The sequence below is a fragment of the Onychostoma macrolepis genome, chromosome 18 (genome assembly GCF_012432095.1).
Source record: "Onychostoma macrolepis isolate SWU-2019 chromosome 18, ASM1243209v1, whole genome shotgun sequence".
Classification (NCBI taxonomy): domain Eukaryota; kingdom Metazoa; phylum Chordata; class Actinopteri; order Cypriniformes; family Cyprinidae; genus Onychostoma; species Onychostoma macrolepis.
In genome coordinates this window covers 27,778,900-27,801,583 of record NC_081172.1, presented here as the reverse complement: position 1 = coordinate 27,801,583, position 22,684 = coordinate 27,778,900, and the positions used below count along the sequence as shown (strand labels likewise).

Below are 22,684 nucleotides of genomic sequence, written 5' to 3'. Positions count from 1 at the left end.
TTTTGGTCAGCTGCTAAAATAAAAATAAAAAATGTGCCCGAGTCCAAATATTTATGGACCTGATATATATGTGTGTGTGTGTGTGTGTGTGTGTGTGTGTTTAACACAATAATGGCAATAACTTGGATTAATTAATCGGTATATTATAAAATTATTGTTACATGTAAATTATATGGAAAGATTAAAAATGTTGATTGGCTGAAAAAATACCAGATCTGCAAAAATAAATTGGGTGGAAAAATGCAATGAAATGAAAATCCATTTAAGTGGACCCAACTGAAGTATTCCTCAGTGTTGAAGCCTGAGGACAGGCTGAAAAGAGTAACTGTGCTATGAATGAGGTTAACTCACTTACTTTTTCTGCTAAAGGAGGTTGAATCTGTTCAGACAAATCTACTTGATACTTCAGACAATAGTCTTTCACCATGGGTATAAAGGAAAATTCCTCAGCACCTGTTTTAACATTGGTTCTTTGGTGGAGCTGGCATGGCAGTGGGTCTGTATCTACTGTTCTCAGGGTCAGGGCCGAGCGCTAGTCCTCGCTAAGGCTGCCAGAACAGATGACATCTTGATGCTCTTGTCTTCAAAAGAGAAAAAGCGAGAATGAGACAGAAACAAGAAAATGGAAATCTTGGCTCTATCAAACAAGCTTTCAAAAGCCATTTCAGGCGAGAACATTGTCATTTTTGCAGCGCAGGGCTCAATAAACACTGGCAGGTGCTTGCTGGCATGGGTGAAGAGTTAATCATAGCCAAACACTATCCAGATGAACACTGTCAATACAGACGACTGTGATGGAAATAAATTGCACTTGTGATTGTGGCAGGCCTTTCAACTGTTTATGTAAGTTTCATGGAGAGTTGCTCTTAAACAGCGATTTGCATTTCGTATATGCTTTTGTTTATTGACTTCCCACAATGCTGTCGGTTTTGAATAAAAAAAAAATCATATCTGCTATTATCAGCTACAATGCTTCAACTTTTTATAGTACATGGTGCCTATTTATCATTTATTTTCATCATTTCATTACCTTTTTCGATAATGCTTTAAAATAAGGTTGTATTAGATTTTAGTTAATGCATTAGTTAACATGAACTAACAATGAGTAACACATCTGTTCACCATTACGTAATCTTTATTAATGTTAACTTGTATTAATGCTATTTGTAAATTTAATTCTAAAATGCAAACCATCTGAATATCAAAAGATTTGTAGACTGTTTATTAACATGACTTACCACTAACAAAGTGGTCTTGCATCACCACCTCGGGTGTGCATTAACTTCTAATAATACAATGGCCCGTCATCAATTTTTTCTTACATAATTCATACAAGAAATTAATGAAAAGACAATTGGAAATTAATCTCTGTGCAACTGTAGTGAATGTTATTATTATTATTTTTTTAATTATTATTTAAAATAAGTAAGTATAAAGAATCTTAAGTACAAAGCAACATTTCCTTAATACGTACTGTTACCTATTTTCTTTCCTTAAAAACTATTTTTAAATTATTTATTTGCAGCAAATAAATAGATAAATAAATTTCACATTACATTTAATTTCAAAAGACGGACAATTTGATTGCTCATAGATATGATTCCTTCTATGCCATTTGTACGTGTTTTTTTTTTTAAATAATTTTGTTGAGGTCTCTATTAGACATGCACATTCCCAGCAACACGTGTGATACTACAAGACTCCTGCATAAAACAGGCTTAACCTCAGAACCAGACCTCTAATCAGCCTACCATGCTTATGGAGCAAAGACTGCGAACAGAAGCACGGAAACACCAGTCCGATAATAGGACTTACATCTGGGAGAAAAAGAAAGAGGATGGTGATTTTTCTCAATCCGCTTAAAGGAAAGAGTAAAGCTCATTTTCCTTATCTCAGCTCAGAAAAGCAGAGAATCGATACTATGCATATTTTTGTCATTTTATCCACTCCTTTTTCAACATTCATTCTAAATGTATTACATTTTGCACAAATTAAGTTCACTGATTCCATATGCATATAAGTGCACTATTTCAATATTGGGTCTTCTCTGTTTCTTTATATGCAGAAGACCTTCCATTTAATTACACGGTTGGTAGTGTCACATCTTTGGGTGTCCTGGTCCAGTATGCTGCAGTTTCCATTGCTGGATTCACTCATTATAATGCTCAAAATGCAGTATTTCCCCTGTTCTGCTGGTTAAAATGACATATAAGGGAACACCAGGTATAGTTTCACATGGGCTATATCTCAACAACAGTAAGGTTTTCAACAAAATGTTCAATGTTTTGTAGGATTTCAAACACCTGGTTAAAAATAAATAAATAAATAATAATAATTATTTATTATACTCCCACTATTCATTATACTTGCACTTACTTTTTTTGGTTGTTACTGTTTTAGCTGTATTTGTTGTGTTTCAATAAAAGTTATAAAAACAACATTTTAAACTGATAGTCTATTATTATTTTTGTTATCTAGTCTTGATGAATAGTTTTTACTGTTGATTCTGTACATGGGGATATCGTGATATTACATCCGCTAGTAAAAGTTACGGTAACGCTTTAGATTACAGCCCGCAATGTACCACGTAATTAAACAGAATTTACAACGTACATATTTGTAACTATAGAGTAACTCCACAGTACCTACTCGTAGGTATAAGGGAACACTATGCAACGTTTGGAGAATAAGGGGGTAATAACCTGCGGAATTATAAAGCATTTATACTGTAAGTATTTTATAACTAAAGGGTACCTATTCTGAAATTACGTGGTATGACACACAAAGCGCTATTTTCCGCGTCAGCATAATTTACAGCTGTAGTACGTGTAGGTAAACGGAAACAATGTGCACTGCAAAGTAGGGGGGATAAGGGGGTAATGACTTGGAAAATAAAAAGTATTTATACTGTTAGTATTTCATAAGTAATGCGTAACTATTTTAAGGTTATGTGGTATGCATGACCTACTGTGTTTGGCAACAGTATTATGATTTAGAACAAGTTGCCTTATTGTAATTACATAAAATATACGATGCAGTATATTTTACACTACATACTGGGTACATATTGTATTATTACAACATATATCTTACATGACATTGATACAAATAGTAGGCCTATACTATAGTATAATTTAGTAATTATAGCAAAGTTAAAAACCACCATAGTCGAGATTACTAAAGTATGGGGACATTTTGTAATGAGTTTCTGCTATGATTTGGTTTAAAAATTGATATGAAAATTTACCTGATAAAAGAGCATTGCATATGGTCATCTCAGCAGCGAATCATGTCCGTTGAGGTGCAGTAGTGGGAAACTACATTACCTGTTTCCAGCTGCTCCCAGGATATAGCTTATAACTATACCATCATAATACACATGTACATTTACCGAATTTATGTTTTTTGATAGATGTAGTGCTGTTGGTGCACTTGAGCTTCCGTATGTGGTTTGAGGCAAGTAGAATAATATGCACTACAACATTTTTCTTAACTACTATGCAAACATACACCCTTGTTACGTGTAGTTACTGTGTAAGTGTAACATCCGTGGGCTGTAATCTAAAGTGATGCCTTGTTACCCTCTTGTTACGTGTAGTTACTGTGTAAGTGTAACATGCGCGGTCTGTAATCTTAAGTGATGCCTTGTTACCCTCTTGTTACGTGTAGTTAGATTAGATTCAGATTAGATTCAACTTTATTGTCATTACACAAGTACAGGTACAGGGCAACAAAATGCAGTTTAGGTCTAACCAGAAGTGCAATAGCAGCAAGTGCAGGATATACAATGGTTGAATAAGTGCAGGACAAGGATATGTACTGAATATATGTATACATATATATAGAAAGATGGTTATTAATATAAATGGAATTTACAGGTGAATATGTATAGTGAATAAATATACAGATGGCTATTACTATAAACAGAATTTACAGGTGATATGTACTATCAATATAATATATATACAGATGGCTATTACTATAAACAAGGTGTAAAAGTGCAGTGGAAGTGATTGCATATTACAATTAGACATATGGTGCAAAATGTTAATGTAAACATTGATAATGTAAACAACAGTCAGCAGTGCAAATGAGCATAATCCAATTTAGGTATGGTAGTGCAAGATACAAAAGTAAACAGTTGTTACTGTAATAAAAATTTACATTCAGTAGTGCAAATAAGGCAGATGTGAGGTAGGAGAGAAGAGTTAATAATATATGAGGAAGTGGATCAACGGGGGTTAGAGTTCAGTGAAGAAACTGTTCTTTAATCTGCTGGTCCTTGTCCGGAGGCACCTGAAACGCCTGCCGGAGGGCAGGAGAGAAAACAGTCTGTGGGCTGGGTGAGAGGAGTCCTTAAGGATGCTGCGAGCTCGATGCAGACAGCGTTTCCTCTGGATGTGTTCGATGGCAGGTAGTGGAGTCCCTGTGATGCGCTGGGCAGTTTTCACCACCCGCTGCAGTGCCTTGCGCTCCGCAACAGAGCAGCTCCCATACCATACTGTGACACAGTTGGTCAGGATGCTTTCTATTGCGCAGCGATAGAAGTTCACCAGGATAGCCGAGGAGAGCTGATTCTTCCTCAGTGTCCTCAGAAAGAAGAGGCGCTGGTGAGCCTTCTTGACCAGGCTGGAGGTGTTGGTTTTCCACAACATGTCCGCCGAGATGTGGATCCCCAGGAACTTGAAACTGGAGACACGCTCAACAGCCATTCCATTGATGTGGATGGTGTCGTGTGCCTCTTGACTCCTTCCTGAAGTCCACGATGAGCTCCTTCGCTTTTGCTGGTGTTGAGGAGCAGGTTATTTTCAGTGCACCATGTGGCCAGGTGCTGGATCTCCTCCCTATAGGCAGTCTCATCGTTGTTACTGATGAGGCCAATCACCGTGGTGTCGTCTGCAAACTTGACGATGGAATTAGATCCATACACAGGCTTGCAGTCGGAGGTGAAAAGGGAGTAGAGAAACGGGCTTAGCACACAGCCCTGTGGTACACCAGTGTTAAGTGTGATGGATGTGGAGCAGGTGAATCCTGATCGAACATTCTGGGGTCTGTTGGTCAGGAAGTCCAAAATCCAGTTGCACATTGAGGTATTGATGCCCAGGTCTCCAAGTTTGGCTATTAACTTGGTTGGGATGACAGTGTTGAATGCTGAGCTGAAGTCAACAAACAGCATACGTGCATAAGTGTTCTTATTGTCCAGGTGAGTGAGCACAGAGTGCAGTGCCATGGAAACTGCATCCTCTGTGCTCCTATTGCTACGGTAGGCAAACTGGTGTGAGTCCAATGTGGATGGTAGAGAGTCTTTTAGGTGTTCCAGGACCAGCCGCTCAAAGCACTTCATGACGATGGGTGTGAGTGCTACAGGGCGGTAGTCATTAGGGCACCTCGGACTAGAGTGTTTTGGCACTGGCACAATGGAAGTGCATTTAAAGCATGTTGGTACGGCTGCTTGGGCAAGAGACAGATTGAAAATGTCTGTAAAACCCCAGCGAGCTGCTCCGCACATGCCCTGAGAACACGACCAGGGATGTTGTCTGGTCCAGCAGCCTTGTGCGCGCTGATCCGCTCAGTTCCTTGCAGACATCTGTGGAGGAGAGTATGATTGGTGGGTGGTCAGCTGAGGGATTGAGCTTGGTGGCAGTTTCTCTGTTGTCTCTTTCAAAGCGAGCATAAAAGTAATTTAGCTCGTTCAGGAAGTTGACATCAGTGGCTGCGGGGTGGAGTGGGTGGGTTTGTAGTCACTGATGGCCTGAATGCCCTGCCACATGCGCCGAGGGTCAGAGTTGGAAAAGTGTCCCTCTATCTTTAGCTTGTAGCAGTGCTTGGCCTTTTGATGCCCCTCTTCAGGTTTGCTCTGGATGTGCTGTAGGCTTGTGCATCTCCTGATCTGAAGGCAGTGTTGCGTGACTTCAACAGGAGTCGCACTTCCTTGTTCATCCAAGGCTTCTGATTTGGATATGTGGTGATCTGTTTCTGGGTTGTAACACTGTCAATGGTGATATTGATATGATCCAATACAGAGGAGGTGTAAGAGTCAATGTCTGTGTGAGCGCCACTGGTGGCTTGAGAAGCAAACATACTCCAGTCTGTGTGTAGAAACCTTTCCTGGAGTGTGGAATCTGCCCCGCAGGCCACACCTTGATGGTCTTCACTGATGGCTTCACACGGTTGATGAGGGGTGCATATTTGGGGTGAGGAACAAAGAAAGGTGATCTGACTGTCCCAGGTGGGGAGGGTGTCGCAACGTAAGCTCCAGCCATGTTTGTGTAAACATGGTCTAAGGTTTTGTTTCCTCTGGTGTGACAGGAAACATGCTGGTGAAACTTGGGTAGCACTGACTTTAAGTTTGAGTGATTAAAGTCACCTGCAACAATAAAAGCCGCTTCGGGTGATCAGTCTGTTGTTTACTGATGGCTGCGTGAAGTTCTTTCATAGCAAGCTTGGCATCAGCATCCGGGGAATATAGGCTGCAGTTATAATGGTGGAAGTGAACTCCCGTGGTAGATAAACGGTCTACATTTAACCATGAGAAACTCAAGGTTAGCTGAACAATGACTCCCAACAATAGCAGAGTTTGTGCACCAAGCTTTGTTAATGTAAATGCACAGTCCACCACCTCTGGTCTTACCGAGCCATCTAATGTTCTATCCGCCCGAGTGTGTGGCGTCCGCTAGCTCAATAGCGGTGTCCGGTATTCCGCTGTTTAACCAGGTTTCCGTGAAGATTAGGACGTTACAGTTCAAAAGTTTCTTGCTGTGTGTGATGCTGAGTCGAATCTCCTCCATTTTGTTCACTAGCGACCGTACATTGGCAAGGAAAATGCTGGGTAATGAGAGCCGGTGTGGTGTTAGCCTTAGCTTAGCTCTTAGTCCTCCGCGCTTCCCCGCCTTTGTTTACGATCTCGACGCCGCCTGCGAGCACTTCCGCCCGGCCGGGTAGGGTGCATAGCCTCGGGTGTCCTAGCGATCTCAGGAAGGAGTCAAGATTGTCCATAAAATGTCGGAAATTGCAAACCGATATCCAAAAGCTCACAACGGGTGTACGATGTAAAGGCACAACTGTTCTGCACGAACAGGCCCGAGATGAGTAAGAAAAATACCGCAAAATTGCAAAATCTGGAGAGACCCAGAGCCTCGCGATGTACTCGCGCCGCCATCTTGAGATGAGACAGTTACTGTGTAAGTGTAACATCCGCGGGCTGTAATCTAAAGTGATGCCTTGTTACCCTCTTGTTACGTGTAGTTACTGTGTAAGTGTAACATTAAACAATTTTAGTTATGCTACAATAGATGTGTTTCAAAGTTATTAACAATGAACTGTATTACATAGTTAAATGCAAGGTCCAAAGACCTTAAGTTAAATAAATATTTTTATTATTTAACACAATTTGAACAGATCTTTTCCAAGAACAGAATGCAGAAAAAACAAACTTGCAACCGCTTATACAAAATACAAAGAACAGTAAACACACACACGCACACACACACACACACACACACACACACACACAATCATACATTTATTTTTAATAGACATATTGGCAATTTTTCCTTTCAGCTGTGGGCAGGAGTCGAAAATTTCTGGAGATCTTTTGCATATGCTTGCAAAGTTGTCCCTGCAGTATATGAGGGAGCAGAAAAGTCCTCCCCCTCTGATGCAGTTTTCACCTGTGACCACAATTAGAGAAAAATACATTGCAAAAAAATAAAAAAAACTGTTAATACATGTCAAGTTTGCATAATGTATAGAGGTTTTGCACAAAGCTTATATTTAACCAAATATATAAAATAAGGACCTCTGTAAGGACTCTATGTCACAGCAATGTTTCAAGGAAAATCTATAGTAAAAATAACAAAGGTCTACAAAAGTACACAGGTAACTGGAAAATAAAAACAAGAACTTAACAGTATAACAAAATAGAGAATATGCAACAGTCAGTTGGTGACAGTCCACTCTGATGGGCTCCAATTAACCTTAACCCCTGGGTATACCCTGTACCTTACGAAAATTTTTTAACTGTGTTTATACCATAGTTAAAAAAAGAAACATTGTTACTATAGTTAAACCATGGGTACCACAAAACAGCCATGATTGTGCTACAAAACCTGTGGTTAAAACCTCTTCAGCCCTGTTGCATATTTAGCATTTTTACAGAATTAGGCATCCCTGAATTTTAAAAAAAGAGCCCTACCCACAAAAATTAGAGAACATTTATAAAAAATTGTCTCTATGTACAGAAAACCCAGTCCCACTTTATATTAACTGGCCTTAACTACTATGTACTTGCATCAAAAAATAAGTACAATGTACTTATTGCGTTTATATTGTATTGCAAATTATTTTTTCTATTATTGAGGTGGGATACGGGTGAGGTTAGGGACAGGTTTGGTGGTGTGGGTAGGTTTAAAGGTGGGTTAAGGAGTAAGGGATGGTTCAACAGTGTAATTATAAATGTAATTACAGAAATTAATTACAGATGTAATTATATGCAGGTATTTTTAAAATATAAGTACAATGTATAATAATTATGTACATAATATGTGCATAGTACCAAATGATTAATACAATGTTAAGGCCACTCAATATAAAGAGGGACTGAAAACCCTCTAAATTTTAAACTATGGTGTTGTTATAATGTATTTGTTCATAATTTTATGACAAACAAAAATGAAAATAAAAAAAATTCCTGACAAGTTACTCACCCGTTTGTTATCCAAGATGTTCATGTTTTTCTTTCTTCAGTCGCAAAGTTTTTTTGAGGAAAACATTCCAGGATTTTTCTTCATACAGTGAACTTTTATGGTGGCCAGCTGGATTGAAGATTAAAAACACAGTTTCAATGAAGCTTCAAAGCGCTCTACACGATCCCAGCCAAGGAGGAAATGTCTTATCTAGCGAAACGATCGGTTATTTTCTAAAAAAAAAAAAAAAGTTACAATGTGCTTTTTAATCTCAAACGCTCCTCTCGTCTAGCTCTGAGTTAACTCTGTTTTTTTTTTTTCGGATCGTGACAGTTAGGGTATGTCGAGAAACTCTAATTTTCTCCTTTAATTTCAAAATCTTCCTAAATAGTCATTTACATCGCACCGTTTTTACATAGGGCATTTGACCTTCTTTGTATATTCACTTTGTAAACACTGGGTCAGTACTTCTGCAGCGATGTAGGACGATTTTGAAGTTGGAGGAGAAAATGAGATGGAAGTTTTTAGACCTATCCTAACAGTCATGAACAGAAAAAAACACAGTTCACGCAGAGCTAGACAAGAGGAGCGTTTAACCAATCTTTTCGCTAGATAAGACCCTTGTTCCTCGGCTGGGATTGTTTAGAGCCCTTTGAAGCTGCATTTAAACTGCATTTTCGAAGTTCAAACTCGAGGGCACCATAGAAGTCCATTTTATGGAGAGGAATCCTGAAATGTTTTCCTCAAAAAACATGATTTCTTTACGACTGAAGAAAGAAAGAAAATGATGATAAGGGGGTGAGTACATTATCTGTAATTTTTTGTTCCAGAAGTGAACTACTCCTTTAAGGTGAATTGGAGCCCATCAGAGTGGACTGTCACCTACTTACTGTCGCATATTCTCTATGTTGTTATACTATTAAGTTCTTGTTTTTTTTTTATTTTCCAGTTACCTTTGTACTTTTGTAGTCCTTTGTTATTTTATTATTTATTGCTTTACCGTATCACAGTGTTGGCAACTCTTACAGATTTTCCTTGAAACATTGCTGTGACACAGAGTCCTCACAGAAGTCCTTATTTTATATGTTTGGTTAAATATAAGCTTTGTGCATCACTTCTTTACATTATGCAAACTATATTATGCAAAAGATCTCCAGAAATTTGTCGACTTCTGCCCACAGCTGAAAGGAAAAATTGCCAATATGTCTATTAAAAATAAATGTAGAACAGGATTTTGTGTGTGTGTGTGTGTGTGTGTGCGTGTGCGCGTTTTTGTGAAAAGTCAGGACATAGATTTGTATAATGACAAAGGTATTACAAGGTGAAGGTGACTTTTCAGGACATTGACTCATGTCCCCACTTTTCAAAACGCTTATAAATCACACAGAGTGAGGATTTTTTGGGGTAAGTTGAAATGCACAGTCTCCTGTAAGGGGTAGGTTTAGGTGTAGGGTTGGTGTAGGGCAATAGCACATACAGTAAGTACATTATAAAAACCATTACGCCTATGGGATGTCCCCACTTTTCACAAAAACGAACATGTGTGTGTGTGTGTGTGTGTGTTTTACAGTTCTTTGTATATTGTATAAGTGGTTGCAAATTAGTTTTTCCCTGCATTCTGATCTTGGATCAGATTTTCAGATGTTATACTTACACAGTAACTACACGTAACAAGAGGGTAACAAGGCATCACTTTAGATTACAGCCCGCGCATGTTACACTTACACAGTAACTACATGTAACAAGAGGGTGACAAGGCTTCTCTTTAGATTACAGCCCGTGGATGTTACACTTGCACAGTAACTACACGTAACAAGAGGGTAACAAGGCATCACTTTAGATTACAGCCCGCGGATGTCACACTTACACAGTAACTACACGTAACAAGAGGGTAACAAGGCTTCACTTTAGATTACAGCCCGTGGATGTTACACTTACACAGTAACTACACGTAACAAGGGTGTGTGTTTGCACTGTAGTTAAGAAAAAGGTTGTAGTACATTTTATTCTACTTGCCTCAACCCACATACGGAAGCCCAAAGTGCACCAACAGCACTACAGCTATCAAAAAACATAAATTATAAAGTAATTATACGTGTTGTGTAGTATGCTGTTATATATCGTGGGAGGAGCTAGAAACAGGCAATCTACTTTTTCCACTGTATTGCACCTCGGCAGTACAATACTGGTGACTTGACTCACTGCTGAGATGACCATAAGCAATACTCTTTCATCTGGTAAATTTTCATATTGGAATTTCTAAAACAAATCATACCAGAAGCTCATCTCATAATTACCCCATACTTTCAGCTGAGTTGTTCAGTAATCTCCATGGCCCAACATAAATAACACTAGTAAATAATATAGCTTATATTCTCTAGTAAATTGTGGTAACATTTGTAAAGACTATGGTGGTTTTTAACTTCACTATAATTACTAAATTATACTATAATATACTACAGTTTACTATTTGTATCAATGTCATGTAAGATATATAAATTCTTTCTCGACTATCTGCTATAGGTATCAATGGTGCTGTTCTTCAGTGGCTAACATCATATCTATCAGATAGACAGCAATTTGTTAGGATAGATAAGAATCGATCTTGGACTGCCACTATTTCCCGTGGTGTACCCCAAGGTTCCGTACTTGGTCAACTTTTATTTCTCATTTACGTGCTGCCACTGGGTCAGATCATCAGACGTCATGGTCTCAATTTTCATAGTTACGCTGATGATATTCAAATCTATTTTACAGTTCAACCAAGCTCAGTTTGCCCACCCCCTTCTATTGTTTTGTGCCTTCAAGAACTTAAAACCTGTATGTCAGATAACTTTTTACAACTAAATGCTGACAAAACTGAAATCCTGCTAGTTGGCTCTAAATCTCAGAGCTCCTCCCAGCATGACATCTTCATAGATATTGATGGTGTCCAGATTAGGCCCTCAACAACTGTGCGAAATTTGGGAGTGTTGTTTGACTCTGCGCTATGCTTTGATTCACACATTGGTCAGATTGTTAAATCATGCTTTTACCAACTGCGAAATATTGTCCGTATATGTCCCTCACTTAATTTTGCAGATGCTGAAACTATTATTCATGCTTTTATAACCTCTAGATTGGACTACTGTAACTCCTTATATAGCGGCTTACCTGCCAAAGTTATTAATCGTCTCCAAATGGTACAAAACTCTGCTGCTCAAGTCCTTACATTTAATAAAAAATCTGCGCATATCACTCCCATCCTCCACCAACTTCACTGGCTTCCTGTGCACAAACGTATTCTGTTCAAACTCTTAGTTTTAGTTTATAAGGCCCATAATGGCCTCGCACCTCAATACCTAGTCGAGTTAGTGCAACCATATGTTCCTGCACGGACTCTCAGATCTAGCAATGATAACTTGCTTGTTGTGCCCAAGTATAAACTCTCTACGGTGGGTGGCAGAGCTTTCTGTATTATGGGCCCTAAGCTATGGAATAAGCTGCCCCATAATGTTCGTGCTGCCTCCTCTCTTCAGACCTTTAAGTCTCAACTTAAAACTCATCTATTCACTTTGTTCTCTAAATAACTCTTCTGCCTCTCTGTTTTTCTTTTCATCAACTTTCATCATATGATTGCGAGACCTCTTGTTGTTAATTAATTGTAGTTCCTTGTTGTCAACACTTGTTTGTATGATTGTTTCTTCTGATTGTTTGGTGTATTATGTTTGCAATTACTTGTATTACTTTGTAAAGTGACCTTAGGTTCTTGAAAGGCGCTATAAAAATAAAACATTATTATTATTATTATTATAAATTGTAATAATACAATAAGTAGGCTACCCAGTACGTAGTGTAAGAATATGTTGCATCATATATTTTGTGTTATTACAATAAGGCAAATTGTTCTAAATCATAATATTGTTGCCTAACACAGTAGGATATAAATACCACATAATCCTAGAATAGTTACACCTTGCTTATGAAATACTAACAGTGTAAATACTTTAATTTTCCAAGTCATTACCCCCTTATTCCCCACTTGTTTCCGTTTACCTACATGTATGTTCAGCTTTAAGTTATGCTGACGCGGATAATCGCGGACACTACATACACGTAATTTCAGAATTGGTACCCTTTAGTTATAAAATACTTACAGTATAAATGCTTTATAATTCCACAGGTTATTACCCCCTTATTCCCCAAACGTTACATATTGTTCCCTTATACCTACGAGTAGGTACTGTGGAGGTTCTATATAGTTACAAATAGGTACGCTGTAAATTCTGTTTAATTACGCGGTACATTGCGGGCTGTAATCTAAAGCGTTACCAAATTTACATGTGTTGTTGCTGTTAAAGTTGTATATTTGTTGCAGTTCAATAATAAGGATAAATTCCCAAAACCGAATTTATAGTACTTGATCAAATAAAATTTGCTTTCTTGTTTTATTTAAAACATAGCCACAATTCAACTAAATTAAAATGAGGGAACAAATTAGTACAACATGGCCACTAACATTTAACTAAAACGACAGAACATCATTAAATCAATTATTATTATATATATATATATATATATATATATATATATATATATTTTTTTTTTTTTTTTGCGTGGAAATGTTCAAAACCTCTTGAAATGTGTCTGTACAGAAATTAACATATTTACTTGGATAAAAACTGACAATTTGCCCTAGTATCTTCAAGTCCTTGATTTAAGGCCTGATTTATTAAACAGGGCTAATCAGCATTAGAGTGTGATTCCAAAAAAGTGTCAAAAGATGTGGAAAGTTCTGTGGATGATCTACTGACAAGACGCAAATTAATGAACACAGACACAACATCTAATTTCCACAATGACCAACACAATCTACCAAGAGAGGGCAAATGAGCACAGGGTCAAACAAGCAGAGCCGATGATAATCTGCTAAGAACTCAGGTGCAAAATCGGTTGGACATGCTTTTTTGGGGGGGGTGTTAATAAATAATGGCACAAACTAGTAAACTGACTACCAGAAACTTTAGTAAAACACTTTTCACGATTTATTTAAATATATATATGCAATAACTGTGTCCACGCCGTTTCATCACTAATATTGCACTGTGTTTTCAGTAAATACTGACAGTTGGTTTTTTTTAATGCCAAAACAGGGTTTGCGCAATTGGCGCAAGCTGTTAGTAAATCTGGCCCTCAGAATTAAATTCAGTAGAAGTAGAAGCAACTTATATGACTCACTACATTGACGTATCACAGGCCCTGTGGGTTAATGAAGCAGATGTTAGCAAGAAGAGATATAGGACTTTCTGGAATGTAATTGATCCAGTGAAAAATTAATTTACAGGGAATTTTGTAGATGAGTATAAAACTGTTGGCTTGTCTATGAAGATGTTAGAGCAATCTAAGGCCTATTGGAAATAAGTCTTATATAAACTGACTGCATTCATCCGACTATAATGTCTTTAAGTAATTTGAAGTAAGTGTCTATAAGAACTCAACACAATTTCCGATAGGAAAAATAGCTTAAAAAGAAATAGTCTATGCATTTTCATTGATCCAATAGCTTTTTTTCAGTAATTAAGTAAATTACATGAGAACACTGAATATGTGTACAATGAGCTATAGATCACACTATTAGTGCCAATTTTCTGTATTCATTACTGAGTTGCACCAGTGTAATAGCAGCTCTTATTACACTATTTATGTCCGCCAATTTGTGACTGCAATTGAAAAGGCTATAAACAGAGTTTTAGGGGTTCAGTGACTTCTCCTAGCTGTTTCTTATGGTGCAGACTTTTTTTCAGTCACATTATCATGACTTATATAGAAATACATGGCAGCCTTCTTGCTCTTAAAAAGACCACACAAATATGCCGTCTTCAAGTCGTGAGCTTATGGAAAAACTTTTTGCAAAGTCTCTAGGTCTCTTTGCAAGTTGAATGACAACAATCTGTATGACTCATTCTCATTTGACAATTGTATTTCGGAGTACAGAAACATCTTTACATGGATTTTGGAAAACAGATATGCAGTTGTTAAATTATTGAGTGAGTTGTACAAGTAGCCAACAACATTATGTGTTGTATGCAAATGTATTATGCATATTCTAACCCAAACATCACCCTAAAGGTGTGACAGTAATTTGCAGCAAAAAAGTGATAAAGCATATGCAAAAAACGTTATTCAATTTCAGTAAGTATTTGAGGTGACGAAAGCAACAGAGAACGTTGAGAAGAGTTCACCTTTATGCAAATGAGCAATGGTGCAATGCGGCGACAGCCAATGGGAATGCAGACAGATAGCTGCCAGCCACTGTAATCGAAGTGCCATTCACAAAGGCTGTATTATTGCAATGTCTGTAAAAGCGCAGTGTCAGGTTATTAAACATTTCAAATACTTTTAAAGACCCTTGTGTCCAATTCCAATTTGTGTGCTTTTGTGCTTTTGTACGGATGTACAAAATGTGTGCTTTTGTACGGGCGATGGGGCGACTAGGAACGTTGTATCGGGCCCTTTGATAAGGGGACCCACAAAGGAACTCTATGATGTAACCTACTCATTAAGCACAGGGAAGAAGGGCCCACCCATAAAATCATATCCCATGACCTCTGAATTTAAGCTATAGTTAACCTGCTCACAGCTACTGTACATACAGATGAAGTAATTCCTCACTGCCATTTCATTATGTCTTACTTTAATGTCTGTGTTAGATTATATTTTTCTTTTTTGGAACCTGAGATGAAACACTCATGTTCCAGTCTCTTTAAATGGATAGTTCATCCAAAAAGAATGTTTGTAAGCAAACTGTTGCTGGTAGCCATTGACTTCCACAGTATTGTAAAGTATTGTATTGTATTGTATTTATTTATTTAGTTAGTTAGTTAGTTTCCATCTTATTATATTTTAAAACACAGTCTACTCCTGTGATGGCAAAGCTGAATTTTCACCATCATTACTTCAGTCTTCAGTGTCACGTGATCATTCAGAAATCATTATAATATACTGATTTGGTGATTTTATTATTATCAATGTTGAGAACATAATATTAATAGTTTTGTAAGAACTGTCATTTTTTTGGTCAATTTAATGCATTTTTTTCTGAATGTAAGTTTTTGTTTTGTTTTGTTTTTTGCCTGAAAGTGGGCTGTACTTGATATTTTTCTTCAAACATTTTAAATGTGCCTTCATATACTTGAACAACTGATGAAACTATGCTTGTTTGGTAGAGTTTGTTGCCCCCTAAAACTACTATGTTATGCTAAGGAGAGAATTAATATGCCAGCTAACTAATTTCAAAGGGCAATCAAGTGTCCTTGCATATTCAGAGTCATAATGTCTTTACTTTTTTCTTACTTTTCTTTTTCTAAAGGCTGCTCTACCATTCTGTTCAGCATCAGTGAGGCAATGACAGCATTGTGAATAGATGCAGATTCATATGGCAGGAGATGAGCATTCATGTGATTTTGCAGTTTTGTTAGTGGCACAGACTTAATTAAAATTAGAAAATAGTGCCTTTAGTGGCATATTCATGAAATGCACAGTTCTCTGGACTGTTCTGTTTCTGATGTCATGAACAATTACATTGTTTTGTAAGCCATAATGGCTTTACTTGAGCGGTGCCAGCTTTTGACTGTCTAATATTTCCCCTTTAAAACACCATAAGAGAATAATTATGGATGGTACAAAACAGAATATTTAATTAAAGAGCCGACCAACATTCAAATGGTGTTGTGTTCTTTTAACCTCTCTGGCTGGCAACATTTTGAAATTACTGCTATTATTTTTCATCCCACTCAATGTGACACATTAATAGTCAGTGACAGCTGTGGTCTGTGTGAGTCAAGCCTCACCCATTAAACCGAATGGCAAGGCCAGTTAAAGGCTAGAATGATTTGAACCAGCTGATGCTTAATTGGTTTAATATTGTTGATTTGACCATTACGTTGTAGTTGTGGTCAAGTTGTCATCGGCTTTGCAATATTTGAATTTACTTTACCACATGACATGCTTTCTGTAATCAAATAATAGTTTGTGATTTCGTTCATAATTCATTCATTTCATTCATTTTGTACACAGATTTGCAGGGATTCATATAGTATGAACACTACAATAAAGTAAAATTTAAATATTATATTATTACAAAATAATAATATTTAAAAATATTAGTTTTCACTGATGCAATCATTAAAGCAATTATTTAAAATATATTAATATAATATTTAATTTTAGAATATTTTAAATATTATAAAAGTTACAAAATAAGTGCAAGCACAGTAAACAACAACAACAAAAAGCAACCCAGGCTCATTCACAGTACTTTCAAAGCTAAATAACCAGTAAAGGCCATGCATATGATGATATAAAAATGTCAGTATATATTAGATTACAAATCATGCACTGTATAGTTAAAGTGTTTTGAGGAACTATGTGAACATAAGCATTTATCAATCGATAATATGCCCCTGTAATCATAATTTTTGTGAAAAAGAATACAAGTTGTTGATGTTTTACTGCCTCTAGTGTTGATATCAGCTGGAAACTGCAGTGAATTGCATGTATAGGTATATTTTTTTAAATATATTTTTGCAAAAAATGTACACAGAGGCATGTTTTTTTCCATTGTTTCTATATTGCTAAATAGATATATTCATGCATACATGCATTAATAAATAATCAGCATGCTGGACATTTTATCTGCTCATGTCTACTCATTCCTTTAATTGATGAGTTCCACTTACTGTCTGTCAAATGATTTCTTACCTGACAAGCAGATGTTTTGCTAAATTAGTTTTTTTTTTTTTCTCCAGCACTGTTTGAGTCATCTACACCTCATTTACCGGAGGACAAGAGTGGATGCAAAATTGATAGGCCATCAGCTGACAGAGCACCTCTGGGAATTAGACAGTGATTTCCCTTGCACCTTGCCATTCACAGGGTCTGAGACGGGGAGCTAATTGATTCCTGACAGGCTTTCCTAACAACAGGTTTCTCTCTATTCAAATCCCTGTTTATTTGCTGTCTCTTCAGCATATGCCCTGATACACATTGTTTGCTAAGAGTTATCTAAAAATGTACAGCCACTTGTGAACTTTGCAAATTCACTACATATAGGACTTGTTAAAGAAACATCGGATGATTGCTATGAAAAAAAAAAAAAAAATTAGATATGTTGGCACTTATATTGGATTAGTGCTGTACATGCAACTGTATAGTATGCTTGAGTGTTGTTATTGTTCAGATGCATGAGTTGTTGAAGCACCATTAACTGCTTGCCAGCTGGCCAACTGCTATAATTATATACACACATCGAACATCCATGACCCGTGAAATGCTTGTGAAATGCTTGACTGATGCACATGAATGCTAAAACAGCACAATAGTTTAATGCAGAAGTTGTTACTGAACTGCCTACCCTGGCAGAGTTCTGCTTGCTGCTCAGATAATTGTTTCCCTTGCATAATCCAAACAGCCACTATTCCAGTTTAGTGAAAGTAATAATTCACCCTGGATTGTCACCTGTCGACATTTCTACTTTTCTCAGTATGGTCATTGGAGGCTTTGTAGAGAAAAATATCAGTAAAGATTTCACATAAATGAACTATGAAATGACAGGCACATTGCTGCAGGTCATTAAGACTTAAACAACATCCAGAGCTGTCTGCTCTTGTAACACAATGACAAGACGATAAGTCCAAGTGCAATTTAATTTGAACAATGACAAAGTAAAATAGTCCAATATTCCAATATTCCAAACACAATGACCTGACTCAAAAACTCAAAGACAAGAAGACACAATGTACTCAGTTTCAGCCTGAGGCGGCCCCACTGACCACCCGCAGTCCATTCACTGACCATCTGACGGGTGTTCTGTGTGGTTGCTTACTGGCTCAAGTCAAAGTCTCTGTGATATTATTGGTTTCTAAAAAATGTCTTGAGTGCTTTCTTGTAAATATGAGATTTTTCCTCCTATTAGTATTATCTAGTTTGTTTGAGGTGTTCAGTATTAAATTAGACATTCACAAGCAGATTCCATTTTGTTTTAGTTATTTGTGAAATAATCAGTACTTATATTTTTGTTAAGGATGACTACATTTTTTATACATTACACGATATATATATATATATATATACACACACACACACACACACACACACACACACACACACAGGTGCATCTCAATGAATTAGAATGTCGTGGAAAAGTTCATTTATTTCAGTAATTCAACTCAAATTGTGAAACTCGCGTATTAAATAAATTCAGTGCACACAGACTGAAGTAGTTTAAGTCGTTGGTTCTTTTTGACTCACATTTAACAAAAACCCACCAATTCACGATCTCAACAAATTAGAATACTTCATAAGACCAAAAAAAAAAAAATATTTTTAGTGAATTGTTGGCCTTCTGGAAAGTATGTTCATTTACTGTATATGTACTCAATACTTGGTAGGGGCTCCTTTTGCTTTAATTACTGCCTTAATTCGGCGTGGCATGGAGGTGATCAGTTTGTGGCACTGCTGAGGTGGTATGGAAGCCCAGGTTTCTTTGACAGTGGCCTTCAGCTCATCTGCATTTTTTGGTCTCTTGTTTCTCATTTTCCTCTTGACAATACCCCATAGATTCCCTATGGGGTTCAGGTCTGGTGAGTTTGCTGGCTAGTCAAGCACACCAACACCATGGTCATTTAACCAACTTTTGGTGCTTTTGGCAGTGTGGGCAGGTGCCAAGTCCTGCTGGAAAATGAAATCAGCATCTTTAAAAAGCTGGTCAGCAGAAGGAAGCATGAAGTGCTCCAAAATTTCTTGGTAAACAGGTGCAGTGACTTTGGTTTTCAAAAAACACAATGGACCAACACCAGCAGATGACATTGCACCCCAAATCATCACAGACTGTGGAAACTTAACACTGGACTTCAAGCAACTTGGGCTATGAGCTTCTCCACCCTTCCTCCAGACTCTAGGACCTTGCTTTTCCAAATGAAATACAAAACTTGCTCTCATCTGAAAAGAGGACTTTGAACCACTGGGCACAGTCCAGTTCTTCTCCTTAGCCCAGGTAAGACGCCTCTGACATTGTCTGCTGTTCAGGAGAGGACAACTGTAGCCAAATTCCTTGACACATCTGTGTGTGGTGGCTCTTGATACCTTGACCCCAGCCTCAGTCCATTCCTTGTGAAGTTCACCCAAATTCTTGAATCGATTTTGCTTGACAATCCTCATAAGGCTGCGGTTCTCTCGGTTGGTTGTGCATCTTTTTCTTCCACACTTTTTCCTTCCACTCAACTTTCTGTTAACATGCTTGGATACAGCACTCAGTGAACAGCCAGCTTCTTTGGCAATGAATGTTTGTGGCTTACCCTCCTTGTGAAGGGTGTCAATGATTGTCTTCTGGACAACTGTCAGATCAGCAGTCTTCCCCATGATTGTGTAGCCTAGTGAACCAAACTGAGAGACCATTTTGAAGGCTCAGGAAACCTTTGCAGGTGTTTTGAGTTGGATTAGCTGATTGGCATGTCACCATATTCTAATTTGTTGAGATAGTGAATTGGTGGGTTTTTGTTAAATGTGAACCAAAATCTTCACAATTAAAAGAACCAAAGACTTAAACTGCTTCAGTCTTTGTGCACTGAATTTATTTAATACATGAGTTTCACAATTTGAGTTGAATTACTGAAATAAATGAACTTATACACAACATTCTAATGTGTTGAGATGCACCTGTATATATATATATATATATATATATATATATATATACACACACACACATATATATATATATATATATATATATATATATATATATATATACAGTATATATATATTTTTTATGAAATATTAATACAACATATCAGCATTTTAGAATGATTTCTGAAGAATAATGTGAACAAGACTTTATGCCTTTATGTGTGAATTTAAGTCAACAGTCTGGCTTCACAATACTGACTTGAATTGGACTAGAGTAATAGAGTAATAACCCAAAACAGTCCGGGGAAATGTAAATTGTTGAGCAAAGACAACTTCAATATAAAAGAGCAAAACTAAAAACAAACAAACAAAAAAAAAAATCTAAAATTGTCAATAATCTGGTGTGTTTTCATTCATCCTCGACTTGTTTTATTTTTAAGATGATGAGGACATGCCATTCTTTCCTCTTAATTAGCTGCAATCTCATCACAAAGACCACACAGTGTTTCCTGTGTGACTCAAAGAGGAGGATCATGGGAGGACACTCAGCCCACTGCTGACATCACAAATTACTAGTTGCCTGCAATGCCGTTGTGTGGCTAAAAGATCACAGCCGTTTCTTTCTAACAACAGCCTTCAACAGATGACAGTAAGGGTGCCCTGTAAAGCTATCCATGCATAGACATGAATGTGGTCTCAACCTTTTGCTTTGTAGTTCAAACAACCTTTTATCAAGGAGCTTGCAGAGCACGAGAGAACGTGGAGACAGAGGCAGGTCGGACCCGTCAACACAATGGCAGATTAGAGGCCAAGAGAAGGTGGGAGAGAACAAAGGAGGGGGTTTCAACAGAAATCTGAATGCAAAATGTCAAACTGGTAAATTAACAACAGATAGTTTGATGTATTCAAATTTAACTCCATTTGTGATGCCATTACTTTGGAAGCTTGTTTCTGCTATGGAATAAAAAAAAAACTAAAAAAAAACATTTGACATTTGCATCACAATTGCAGGTTTAGATCTCAGAATGACGAGTTTACATATTGCAATTACAAGTTATAAAGTCATAATTGCAAGTTGACATCTCGTATTTTATTTTTGTCCTGCCACAAAATTTAAATTAAATTCAAAATGTAATTGTAACGGGAAGTCAGAGTCGAGACACAGGTGAGTTAGAATCAAACAGACGGGTTTATTGAACAGTATGCGGGAGATCAAGGAACCGTTGAGTACAGCAGATTCAGAGTAACTGAACTGGAGATGATACTGATGTTCTCGATTACCAGGTCTGACAGAGACGTCGAGGATCGCAGGTTTTCTAGGAGCTGGTGTGACGGAGCTGGATGCAGCTAAGTAGACAGAACACGAACACGAACACACACACACACACGAGACTTGGCGCAACAGGTAAGTAATTCAGCCTAGGTTTGAGTCCTTTTCCACTTGTGAGATCAGACAATGTGGTTGTGTGGAATGTGTGTTCTTATAGTGCTGTGTGGGTGATTGGTGAATGACAATCAGGTGTGCGTGATTAGTATTCTGCTGATTGTGAGCGCTGATAGGTGGAAGAGCCTGACATATCCATGACAGTAATTGTGACTTTTTTTCTCACAATTGCAAATTAATCAGACTTTTTCTCACAATTTCAAGTTTATATTTCGCATTCGCAAGTAATATAAACTCGTTACTGCAATTTACTTGCAATTCAGATTTTTTCTCTGAATTCCATCTCATAATTCAGTTTTTTTTTTCTGCCACTGAGAAAAAAAAAGTACTTACTCTAACCCTAACTTTTTTATCGCACAATTCTGTTTTTCCTCAGAGATGCGTCTTGCAAGTCTACCATTTTTTTTTCTTTTCTCTTAGAATTGCGATATTTCACAATTCTTACTTTTCTCTTTCTTTTCTTTTCCTTTTTTTTTTTTTTTTTTAAATCCTTTATTTTATTTTATCCTTTGGAAGGAACAAGCTTCCCGTATATTACTGAAAATGATTATTTTGTTATTTTGCATCTTTAAAATGCATTCCTAAATATATTTTATATACAACTTATGACAAATAAATACAGAGATGTCCAAACAGGATGGCTTTCTAGTTGTCAATATCTCTTGTGGGTCAGTATCTCTGTAGGATTACTTATCATTTGTGTCTGTCGGTCTACAGGAAGTTAACATGGTGATATCTGGGATCTTGCTTTCCACACAGGAGCAACTGCAGTGATGCAGCACCGATTATCCCCAGAGCCACCGTTCTGTGAGTTCAAATGCAAAACTTTATTAAAAAATACTCAATTTTATCAACATCATTCTACCTGTTACTCACAGAATTTCTGGGTCTT

General features: G+C 37.2%; 1 long non-coding RNA gene across 2 annotated transcripts in view; it reads left to right on the top strand.

Moving 5' to 3' along the window:
• The first annotated feature begins 9,194 nt into the window (after positions 1-9,194).
• LOC131524977 (uncharacterized) overlaps positions 9,195-22,684 on the top strand; it is a 39,249-nt gene continuing 25,759 nt past the window's right edge. The window contains exons 1-4 of one of the 2 annotated variants that reach the window (XR_009267133.1): positions 9,195-9,482; positions 17,471-17,647; positions 21,064-21,166; positions 21,633-22,599. This is a non-coding gene — a long non-coding RNA (uncharacterized LOC131524977). Of the gene's footprint in view, positions 9,483-17,470; positions 17,648-21,063; positions 21,225-21,632; positions 22,600-22,684 lie in introns of both variants that reach the window. The other variant, XR_009267132.1, reaches the window with a different exon arrangement.